This window comes from Macaca fascicularis, chromosome 14, assembly GCF_037993035.2.
Source record: "Macaca fascicularis isolate 582-1 chromosome 14, T2T-MFA8v1.1".
Classification (NCBI taxonomy): Eukaryota; Metazoa; Chordata; class Mammalia; order Primates; family Cercopithecidae; genus Macaca; species Macaca fascicularis.
The window spans coordinates 118,464,094-118,473,313 of NC_088388.1; the positions used below are offsets into that span (position 1 = coordinate 118,464,094).

At 48.6% G+C, this 9,220-nt stretch overlaps 1 long non-coding RNA gene across 1 annotated transcript; it reads right to left on the reverse strand.

Annotated features, from left to right (window-relative positions):
* Positions 1-493: 493 nt before the first annotated feature.
* Positions 494-8,438, reverse strand: LOC141408529 (uncharacterized). Its single transcript, XR_012423803.1, has 2 exons — positions 8,203-8,438; positions 494-3,021 (listed from the first exon to the last, which is right to left on the reverse strand). It is a non-coding gene; the product is annotated as an uncharacterized lncRNA (long non-coding RNA).
* Between the last annotated feature and the right edge of the window lie 782 nt (positions 8,439-9,220).

Sequence of the window (9,220 nt, forward strand, 5' to 3'; positions counted from 1 at the left end):
AAATAGTGAACCTACGTGTACCCATCACCTGGTAGCCCCGCACCCACTGAGTCAATGACATCGATGCCTCTGGGGAGGGCGGCTACAGCCTAGAAGTCAATTGAGTTGCTGAATGGATTTTTTTTTTTTTTTTTTAACTTGAGGCAGATGCAGATACAATAGTCTATGGGCAAAGCGATTTTGATTTGCAAGAGCTAGAGCTTAAGAGAGAAACAGTTTAGCTTTAAATTCCAAGAAGGCTTAGTTTAAACTCAGGACTGATCATTGAATTTCTGAAAGTTAACTATAGAAGTTATGGGGATGTCGTAGATGTTTGTTGATGGAATCAACCTTTCCCTATGTGCAAAAATCCATCTATGTGACTAAACTTTTATTCACATGCAATGCTTTAATGAGTAGTAGTAGTCAACATTGTGATTACCTTGTGCTAGGTACTGTGCTTGTTATGCCCAGACCGTTTATTCCCCGAAGAAGACCACCAGAGTCCAGAGTCAAAGCTAAGCAGCAAGGATCTTTACTACAGGTTCGAACCTGGAGCTCTCACTTGCTCGTGAAACGAGACGGGCAGGAGAGCTCCCCCACTGAGCTCCGAACAATGTTATATAGTCTAAGGAAAGTAGGCATAGAATCATTATACAAATTAGAGGTATGATTGGCTGGAGTTTGAACAAAGCGATTTGGCAAACTATGATTGGTTCCCGCCATTTCTGATATTTCAGTACAACCCTTGAGGCGGAAGAGCAGTTTTACACAAAGGCAGTTAATTATATTGCATCAGGTTGCACGACCAGTTTATGGCTATCTTGCTTAAACACACCTTGTGACCTGGCTATCTTACTTAAACATTCCTTGTGACCTGGCCTCAGAAAGAAAAACATGTACTTACAGAATTTACGAAACCTCTGGTACGTGCAGAGATTAGAAAGCAGAACAAAGAGTTTGGCAACACTGGGGGGGGAAGGGAGGGTACGCATTTTTGTATCTTTGTGTCCTTTCATTTCCCCCTCCCATAAGTAACTGGATGTCCAATCTTGGATTTCCAGAGTCTTATAATGTAGCCTCACTTTCTGGGTGCAGGAGAGGCTGGTGATGGCTACGGAGGACCATTAGTTGGATGGTATCAAACCTTTCTCTGACAAATTGTAAAATTTTATTTACCACACAGGGGCCTATAGTGAATAGAAGTAGTAAAGACATTAGGGGGCCTAAAAGGGGTGCCAGAAGGGAAAACATTGAAGAGCTCCACCAATTGTTAGCGGCTGTAGTGAATTGTTGCTTTTTCATTTCTAAGCTTAGTTTGTGTAGGTGTTGGACCCTTTCCTCAACTAACCCTGACTCATTTATATAGAAACAGCATTCTTCTTTGAGGAACATACAGGTACCTCCTTTCTCAGCCGTGAGTAAGTCTAAGGCTCTGCGGTTTTGAAGGGTGACCTGTGCTAGGGAGGTGAGCTGCCGCTGAAGGGAGGCTAGGGAATAGGCGGAGTCTTCCATAGCAACAGAGAATTGTTGTAACAGCTTGTCGTTTTCTATCATGGAGTGTTGTAGGGCCCCTCCTGCTAACCCCGCTGCGACGACAGAGGTGGTTAAGGATATTCCGGCAATTAGTGGTAGAAAAACTGCTTGTCTATGTCGCGCAGTTTTAGTTGGGGCGGTCCCTGCCCAGCCTATGAACTCTGCCGGGGTTAGCAGTGTCAGTCGGGGAACTAGGGTAACAGGGATACACAACTGTCCGTCAGAGATGCTTTTGGACAGAGTTTTTAACAGAGTCATATTACACCAGAAGAACACACCAGGAGGAGCATATATGGGACTATTAGGGTATGTAGCCGATTGGTTACAGAGGCTGTTGCTAAATGCCGAATAACAATAGGGGTATTTCTCTTGGTATGGGTCACAGTACAGGGCCACATCGGGTATCGTGACTATCGATGAGTTAAAACCTGTATAGTTTGTGGGAGGGGAGGATAGAGGAACAGCCGTTAATGGTGGTCTTCCTAGGGTTGCACACATAAAGCAAGAGGACAGGTCGCCTAAACCAGTGAGGTTGGCGAATGCTAGCCCTTCCTGTAATAGAGTTAGCCAGGAGAAGGGCTGCAAGTCTTGTGATAGCTTGGTTTCTTGCCTGTGGATTTGTGTATGGATTAAGGGTTGAATCTGGACTAGACTTTTCCACAGATATAAATGGCTACTGGGCCAGGTACTAGTTGATGAGTAATATACTCCCCCATGTTGTGGGGTTGTCCACCGAGAGTCCCATGGGTCTCTAATTATCCAAGTGTAAGTGACGGGAGACTCAGTTTTGTAAAAATACCACCCTTGTTGTTCTCTCCAGTATCGGACAGAGTGCGTCTTACAGTAGCTATATGGGCAACCTGCACTCTGGTGCCACCAATAATTTTTACAATTATATTCAGTTTGATCATATTCAAAACAGATCATGGGTATTGCTGGTTGGGCAATCTGGAACCTAGTGAAATTGAGGTAAACTATAGTATTACACCCTGAGGGGGGGCAGTCTGCGCTAGCTAGCAGTTTACCCGCTTGGGGGGTTTCCCCGGGGTGAGTTTTTTTCTCATAGAGCCAGAACCTCCAGACATAGGGATTAGATGGCACAGCAGTGAGGAGAGTCAGATGCATAAGGCATAAAAGCATAGGTAAGCTAGACATGGTTACGGCTATGGGGATGACGGCGCAGGGTTAGCTTTAAGGGATTGTTCTTAGCTTTGTCTACAGTCCATGTAACCGGTGCTCCAGACGGCCCGAGAAGGTCGGATGCTGGGTCCACTGGTTTGACGTGTGTGTAGTGGATCCACGAAGCGATGCCTTCTACCTTGAGAGCGGTGGGAGTAGTCAGGAGTACTTGCAGTGGTCCTTTCCACCTGGGTTGAAGAGTTTCTTGCCGGTGGCGCTTGACTAGGACCCAGTCTCCCGGCTGGAACGGATGAGGCGTCGGCGGAGGTCCTGCCTCGTACAGTTCTCGTAGTCTGGGCCAAATTTCCTGGTGAATTTTCTGTAAGGCTTGTAAGGAGAACAAGAGCTCAGAGACATTTTCAGTTTCAGATTTGAGTAAGTCATCTTTTAGACTGGGGACCAGGGGTGGGGGTCTGCCATACATGATTTCATATGGTGTGAGGCCCAGTCTGTAAGGGGTATTTCGGGCCCGGAACAGAGCGTAGGGGAGAAGTACTACCCAATTAGCGCCAGTCTCCATGGTCAATTTAGTTAAGGTCTCCTTTAGAGTCCGATTCATCCTTTCTACCTGTCCTGAGCTTTGGGGCCTATAAGCACAATGTAATTTCCAATTTGCCCCAAGAATGGAAGCCAAATCCTGACTTACCTTAGCAACGAAGGCTGGTCCATTGTCTGACCCTATTTGGACGGGAAAGCCATACCTGGGGAGGATTTCTTCCAAAATTTTCTTTGCTACAACCTGAGCAGTTTCTCTCTTAGTTGGGAATGCTTCTGTCCATCCTGAAAAAGTATCTACAAAGACAAGTAAGTACTGATACCCATATTTTCCAGGCTTTATCTCAGTAAAGTCTATTTCCCAATAGATACCAGGCCTAGTTCCTCTACACCTGATTCCTGCGGCAGTCTGGGTTTGGGGGCAAGCGTTGTTCAGTTGGCAGGCTTTGCAATTTGTTGTCACATCTCTGGCCAGTTCAGCTATGCGTCTGATTCTGAACTTGGCGTGCCTGATTAAGTCTATCATTCGCCGGGCACCCAGGTGGGTTGTCCGGTGGATATGTTCCAACACCTGCCGTCCTAATTTTTCTGGTAGGATGGTTTGGTCATTTATATCAGTCCACCACCCATTTTGAGCCTGTTTTAGGGGAAGCGTGTCCATCCATTCGCGATCCTGCTCGGTATAGTTGGGAAAACATGGCAAATTTCGCGGGCCAGGATCAGGGAGCTGGAGCGCGAGGAGCTGACTGGGAGCTTTTGCTATGCTCTTTGCGGTTTGGTCGGCTAAGAAGTTGCCTCGAGCAATTGGCGTAGTTGGTTTCTGATGCCCAGGGCAATGTACAATAGCCAATTTCTTTGGTTTCCACAAAGCAGTTAATAGAGCTAGGATCTCTTGCTTGTTTTTTATTTCTTTGCCTTCAGCTGTTAATAGTCCCCTCTCTCTGTAGATGGCCCCATGTATGTGCGCAGTAGCGAAAGCATAGCGGCTATCCGTGTATACTGTTAGTTTTTTCTCTGCCCCTAGGGTGAGGGCCTGTGTGAGTGCTATCAACTCGGCTCTTTGGGCCGATGTCCCTGGAGGCAAGGGTTCCGCCCAGATTACCTCAGTCTCTGACGTTACAGCTGCTCCTGCATACCGCTGGCCTTGGTGGACGTAGCTGCTGCCATCAGTGAACCAGATGAGTTCTGTGTCGGGGAGCGGACGATCTTGCAGGTCCTCCCGCACCCCATGCACCTGAGCCAGTATCTCAGTGCACTCATGGGATGGGGCGTCCAAGTCTGGATTTGGCAGCAGTGAAGCAGGGTTTAGAGAGGTTGGGGGCAGAAAAGTTATTCTGAGGGGGTTTAATAGCAGTCCTTGATAGTGGGTGAGCCGGGCGTTACTCATCCATCGGTCCGGCGGCTGCCGGAGGACGCCTTCAATGGCATGTGGGGTTATAACGCGCAACTCTTGCCCCATGATAAGTTTATCAGCGTCTCGGACCATTAGGGCGGTCGCCGCGATTATCCGGAGGCAGGGTGGCCAGCCAGCAGCCACTGAATCTAATTTTTTTGACAAATAGGCAACTGGCCTCTGCCAGGGGCCTAGGTACTGTGTTAACACGGCTTTTGCAACACCCTTACTTTCATCCACGTATAAGTGGAAGGGCTTGGAGACATCAGGGAGCCCCAGCGCGGGGGCTGATAACAAGGCAGTTTTGATTTGCTGAAAGGCCAGCTCAGCCTCTTCCGTCCAATTGAAGGGCTGCCGTTCCTTTGTTGCCTGGTATAGGGGCTTGGCTAACTCAGCAAATCCGGGTATCCATAACCTACAGAACCCTGCCGACCCCAGGAATTCTCTCACTTGCCGTGTTGACTGGGGTCTAGGGAAGCGTAGGACTGTTTCCTTTCGGGCTTTGGTTAGCCAGCGTTGCCCCCCTTTTAATAGGTACCCCAGATAAGTTACCTCCGACTTGCAGATCTGAGCCTTTGTTGCTGAGGCTTGGTAGCCTAGCTCCCCCAGAGTCTTCAGGAGGTCCTCAGTCCCTTGCACACAAGTTTCCGGGGACCTGGCCGCTATTAAGAGATCATCAACATATTGCAAAAGAGTTATTTCAGGGTGTTGCCGCCGGTACTCACCCAGATCTTCATGAAGGGCTTCATCGAACAGGGTTGGCGAGTTCTTGAACCCTTGTGGCAGTCTGGTCCATGTTAGCTGACCGTTGATGCCCCTCTCAGGATCCGTCCATTGAAATGCAAAGAGTTCTTGACTTTTGGGAGCCAGAGGAAGGCTGAAGAAAGCGTCTTTTAGATCAAGAACGGTATACCACTGTTTTTCGGGACGTAAGGCACTCAGAAGGGTGTATGGATTGGGCACAGTGGGATGTATGTCCATGACCCTTTTATTAACTTCTCTTAAATCCTGTACTGGCCTGTAGTCCATACTGTTGGGTTTACGAACAGGTAACAGTGGAGTATTCCAGGATGAGTGGCAAGCCCGTAGGACTCCCTGGTCTAGGAGTCGGCGGATATGGGGCGTAATTCCTTCTCTTGCCTCCAGGGGCATAGGATATTGCCGAACCCGAACCGGGTCCGTCCCTGGCTTAACTTCCACAAATATGGCAGGTCGATGTTTAGCTAGCCCCAGGCCCCCAGTTTCTGCCCACGCTTCAGGGAAACGCTGGAGCCAAGAGTCAATTTCCTGATCGGGGGGCTTTTGCTATTGATGGAGTCGGTACTCATCTTCTAAGGTGACAGTCAGGATAGATATTGGCCTGTTTTGGGAATCAGTTATCTTGGGCCCTTCTGGCTCAAAGTGGATTTGGGCCCCCATCTTTGTCAGCAAGTCCCTCCCTAGTAGAGGGCAGGGGCTCTCTGGGATGACTAGGAAGGAATGGGAGACTTTTCCCGTTCCTAAGTCTACAGTCCTCTGTGTTGTCCAGGGGTATTTTTTGATGCCTGTGGCCCCGTGCACCCAGGATGTTTTCTTAGACATTTTTCCAATTGGTTTGGTTAGGACTGAGCGTTCCGCCCCAGTATCGACCAAGAAGCGAACTGGGGACCCCTCCACTTGCAAAGTTACCCTGGGTTCGGGGAGGGGGTCCGAACCCCGTCCTCCCTAGTCAGAGTCCTGGGTAACGAGTACGGAGGTAGGGTTAGCTGGTCTCCGTTTCTTTGGGCAGTCTTTAATCCAGTGGCCACGTTCCTTGCAATAAGCACACTGATCTTTTTCTAATCCTTGCCTAGGGCCTTGCTTTTTCTGCTTTCTGTTTTGGCCATTTCCTGCCTGGGGGAAAGCTGCTACTAAGACTTTGGTCATTTCTTTGGTTGCCTTGAACTGTTTTTCTTCTGGAGTATCCCTATTATTATAAACTCGCTGGGCCATCTGAAGGAGGTCCTGAATCTGCTTTCCCTCTAAACCTTCTAATTTCTGGAGTTTTCTTTTAATATCTGGTGTTGCCTGGTTTACAAAGGACATTACTACCGCTGCCTGATTTTCCAGTGCTTCCAGGTCCATAGGGGTAAACTGTCTGAAGGCTTCCATTAATCTCTCTAAATACACAGCGGGGCTTTCTGTCTTACCTTGTAACACAGAATATACTTTAGCCAAATTGGTGGGCTTGCGAGCTGCAGCCCGGAGACCCGCCATTAGAGTCTGGCGATAAATGAGCAGTCGTCCCCTACCTTCTGCCGTGTTGTAGTCCCATCTGGGCCAGGTCAAAGGAAAAGCCGCGTTAATGAGGTCAGGATTTGCAGTTGGCTGGCCGTCATCTCCTGGAACCAGCTTTCTGGCCTCAACTTGGATTCTTTCCCGCTCCTCCGTTGTGAACAGGATTCGGAGGAGCTGTTGACAGTCATCCCAGGTCGGCTGGTGAGTAAACATGACACTGTCTAACAACGAGGTTAGATCTTTGGGATTATCTGAGAACCGAGCATTTTGGGACTTCCAATTGTATAAATCACTGGTAGAAAAAGGCCAATACATGAGACGGGAGAGCCCGGTATCATCGAGCGATCCTATTTCTCTGAGAGGCAGGGCTACAGTGGAGTCAGGGAGTCGGGAAGCTTGGTCCCGCTGTACGCGGCCTCGTGTTTGGCCGGCCGGCCCCCCCAGGTTACTTTCGCTCTCGGCTGCTTCCGCTTCTCGGTTTCCCTCTACGGAAGCACCACCCTGGGGGACTGGGTCCTGCGGGATAAGGTGCGGATATGGTGGGGGAAATGTGGGTTCTAACATTAGGGGGTCCTGGCTGTCCGGCAGCACAGGGGCCGAGGGAGCAGAGGGAGTCCTTTGTCTTGTAGGTCGCATTACTAGGACCTTGCAAGGCTCAAGGATGAATGGAGTTATCCAGGGCAGTGGGTCTTCCACAAGATTTTGCCACACTAGAATATAAGGAATTTGATCAGGATGTCCTGACTGCCCTGGCAGGAAAATCTTAGTTTTTACCTTAGTAATAATAGAGAGACAGAAAGTTCCTTCGGAGGGCCACCCTACGCCGAAAGAGGGCCATTCCGAACGGCAGAAAGTAACTAGCTTTCCCTTCTTTAGTTCTACGCTTAAGTTACGCCCCCAAGCCTTCACATCCTTAAAATTGGTAACAAGGAGTGAGAGCGGCGTGCTCTGGTTGTTGCCCATCTTTGGACTGCTCCTACAAAGAGAAGGGGGGACGAAAATGAGTGTGAAGCAGAGGGGAGTATCCGACAGGTCCGGTCCTGGAAGGGGAAGAAAAGGTTTTATGTTTCGTTTTGGGCTTACACTTAACACTTAACAATAACGGACAGACAGTAATAACGATGAGCATTCACGAGCGCGTGTCGGACTTCCGACCTGAGTCAGACGGGGCAACCAAGGATGGAGGCCCCCAGATGGGCACTGGGGAACGTCTCCCACCAGTCCCGAGTGGCTGTCTTCTAGCGCGTCCGCCAAGACCGTGCCACTTACAGAACAGACCAATACAGATTACAGATTACGGATTTCGCGAAATTTCAGGGAGACAGACAGAGACAAAGACAGAGACAGTGACAAAGCCGGCTTACCTACAGATTAAGATCCGTTGACTTGGGGGTCTGGTGGGCTTGGGGGAAATCCCGGACGAGCCCCCATTTGTTATGCCCAGACCGTTTATTCCCCGAAGAAGACCACCAGAGTCCAGAGTCAAAGCTAAGCAGCAAGGATCTTTACTACAGGTTCGAACCTGGAGCTCTCACTTGCTCGTGAAACGAGACGGGCAGGAGAGCTCCCCCACTGAGCTCCGAACAATGTTATATAGTCTAAGGAAAGTAGGCATAGAATCATTATACAAATTAGAGGTATGATTGGCTGGAGTTTGAACAAAGCGATTTGGCAAACTATGATTGGTTCCCGCCATTTCTGATATTTCAGTACAACCCTTGAGGCGGAAGAGCAGTTTTACACAAAGGCAGTTAATTATATTGCATCAGGTTGCACGACCAGTTTATGGCTATCTTGCTTAAACACACCTTGTGACCTGGCTATCTTACTTAAACATTCCTTGTGACCTGGCCTCAGAAAGAAAAACATGTACTTACAGAACTTACGAAACCTCTGGTACGTGCAGAGATTAGAAAGCAGAACAAAGAGTTTAGCAACATCGGGGGGGTGGAAGGGATGGTACGCATTTTTGTATCTTTGTGTCCTTTCATGCTAAGGGTTAGATAACTGATTTAATATTCTCAACAACCTCATAGAAATGGTAGCACAATTACCCCTATGCTCAGATAAGCTCATGTCAATTGCCTACTACCCAGCTATGACAATGCCTCTCTGTCTTTCAATCCGTTCTCTCACTTCTGTTTCCATTGCTCCTTCTCCATCCAGATTCTTGTGTGTGCTCTTCTCTCTGCTGGGAAGGTCCACTGACACCTTGTCTCTTTGAAGAAATCGGGCCCCCCTTGTTCTGAGGCTCCCAGAGACAAGTAATCATACCCTTTTCCATGCTCCAGCTAAACCTGTGCATGCACAGGTTTTCTTTTTGCACTTTATACACAGAACATTACTGTAATTATTTGTGTATGTTGGTCTCTCTTACTGTGT